A 3,018-nucleotide genomic window follows, 5' to 3' on the forward strand; every position below is an offset into this window, starting at 1 on the left:
TTCAAGATCAAATAAATCAAAATCTAGATCAAACACAAGCTCAAGCTTCTTCAACTCATTATAATGAATCACATTCGGATGATCTACCCCCGCTTGTCAGACAAATTTCACATTATTACTCCACAACTTCAAATTCTGATGAGTCAAGTGATCCTGATTCATTTCAACCTGAAGATGATGAGACTGATTCATCAGATTCTGATGATCCTGATAATGCTCCAACAAGTGAACAATCTCAGCAAGAAACATATGGGAAAGACATCTTTGAAGAGATTGTCTATCATCTGAAAAACCCAGAAAATCTTGAGACTCCGAGCGAGCTTGCACAAGGAGTCAGACATCCAAGAATTTCAAGAAGTAGAATTTGGCAGATCAATGAAGGTTATTTCGCTGAGAACTATGAGCAGATCTTGGATCTAAGTACCAAACCTGAAGAGATAGTATGCAAAGCAAGATATCTTGAAGAAAGAGCTTTCCAGATTTATTGCATGCCAGATGAAAAATTAAACATGACATTGAATCGTTTGAGAGCATTCTTTTTGTTCAGACATAAAGATCGAAGAGATGCGTACATGGAGTTGATGAATGCTGTAAGTTCTGTGAGAGAAGAATGGTGTTATAGGCAGTTTGAAAGACCAATCACAAGAGTGCTAGAGTTGATTATTCCCTTGGTAGCTCACAACATGAGACTTGTTCGATTCAAAGTTCGCAGAGCAGATGGTTGTATGTATGTTGTTCAAGAAGAATCTTTCCAATAGTTGAAGATCTCAGACATCCTGTTCCTCTACAATCAATATGCATATCTAATTATCAAGACTCCTGATCAACTTCATGTCTATGAAGCATTGAAAAGCCACATTCAAGCCTTAATCAGATTTTATGAATTCAATGACTTTCAGATCGGCTTAGAAAGAAGAACTAGCAGGATTAACCTCACAAAAACAAATCAAAGAGCTGGAGGTTATGAACTAGTTTCGTTTCAAATTGTAGATGTGATTGAAGACTTGGATGGGTTTGTTTTCATTAACCATTTAAAGAGAAAGATCTTCATTCGTGCTTCAGATTTTCCCAAGTACTCTGATGGTACTTTGAACTATTGCTTGTCCTTTTTAAGTGCATTGAATGAAGATTCTGATGATGAAGAAGATGATCACATCAAGTCTCAGAGAGGAAATCATATAAACGTATCCAAACTGTTCTTGAGATGCGTCAAAGAATAACAGATCTTATTGTTGAAAGGACTCTCAAGGCTCAAGAAGGAGTAAGACATACTGAGACAGGCTCATGGGTTCTTTGGAATCCTAGTCACAAACATGGTCCTCATAACATTCCACCAGTGAATTTCCAAGATAAGATCCGATTGCCAGATGAACGTCTAGACGGTGATAACTGGCATTTCATTCCAAAGAAGTTTTGGAAAGACACTTGGAATAGTTACAATAAAAGAGCATTCTAGAGTTAAAAAATTGACAAGCCTACAACATCAACTGCTGCTCAAAAATACATGAAAAGAAAGAACAAGCAAAGACGAGCAAACCAAAGAAGAAGACATCAAAGGAAGAGATGATGGACAATCAAGCTCACAACCAAGCACTAAGGGGGAGAATGTTAGAAATATAAATAGTGCTTAGTTGTAGTTAAAAACAATGTATGATTATGTACTTATTGTAAGGTTGAGGGGGAGCTTTTGTAAGTTTCCTTAGAGTATAAATACCCCTCAAACCTTCTTTCCTTGTAATCTGATAACTCATTTCCCACACATTTTACGTATTGAATGTAATCAGATCATTCCACTCACACATCTTTCTCTCTCAAGAACACACACTAACACACACATTCCACCATTGTTGAATACCTTACTTCCGCATCCAAACACGAATCAATTACAGTTTTACAATATTTGTTTAATGTATAAAGTAAATAAATTATTTTTGTACCAATCAAGGTACAGAGAAATAATTTTTAAGTTAAGAAAATACGTTCAAATATACGTATGTGAGTAACGTATAATTGAGGTATGATGTGACAACTTGTACCAAAATTTTCAACTGTACTCGAGTGTTTACGGCGGGTACAGTGTACCAGTTGCCCATTTGGGAGAGAATCGAGGTAACCGTTTGAAATACTTAATAAAATATTAAAATAAAAACACGTAGTGGAATACACTCGGATAATGGAAAGGTATCCACTAAAGAGTTTAACAAAAGAAATTTGGTTACCATTTTAGAGTTTTTGATCAGCTACATAACACAGGATGAAGGTCGCTGACCAATTTGGTACAACTTTTGGCAAATTGTTAGCCATCAACGGATTTAATTAGTCTTTACCAGCAGCCTTTTACTGCTGGACTAGATAGGGACTTTCAGCACCCTATTACTTTTGTTTTACTTTTTCCCAAAGAAACAGGGATCAACAGATTTTATAGGTCTTTACCAGCAGCCGTTTGCTGCTGGACTAGATAGGGACTTTCAGCACCCTATTACTTTTGTTTTGCTTTTTCCCAAAGCAACAGGAATCAACGGATTTTAGATGTCTTTACCAGCAGCCGTTTGCTGCTGAAGTAGATAGGGACTTTCAGCACCCTATTACTTTTGTTTTGCTCTTTCCCAAAGCAACAAGGATCAACGGATTTTAGAAGACTTTACCAGCAGCCGTTTGATGTTGGACTAGATGAAGACTTATGGCTCTTCATTATTGCCTTATTGTTCAGCAAGTAAGACAGACTTAAACTTGCTGAGAAGAGTTTTGGCAGAAGTCAATTTAACTTATAAGGGAGATACAAGTTAAGCAGCGGATTCACCATTCAGCATAGCCAAACCTACTGACAAGATTTTTGAACTGTTATTCATTTAAGGGTTTAGTGAAAATATCAGCAATCTGATCATCAGTAGGAATGAAATAGATTTCAACATCCCTTTTCATGACATGGTCACGAATAAAGTGATACCTAATATCTATGTGTTTGGTCTTGGGATGCTGAACAGGATTATGAGTGATGGCAATAGCATTGGTATTGTC

This window comes from Erigeron canadensis, chromosome 1, assembly GCF_010389155.1.
Source record: "Erigeron canadensis isolate Cc75 chromosome 1, C_canadensis_v1, whole genome shotgun sequence".
In the NCBI taxonomy this organism is placed as follows: Eukaryota; Viridiplantae; Streptophyta; class Magnoliopsida; order Asterales; family Asteraceae; genus Erigeron; species Erigeron canadensis.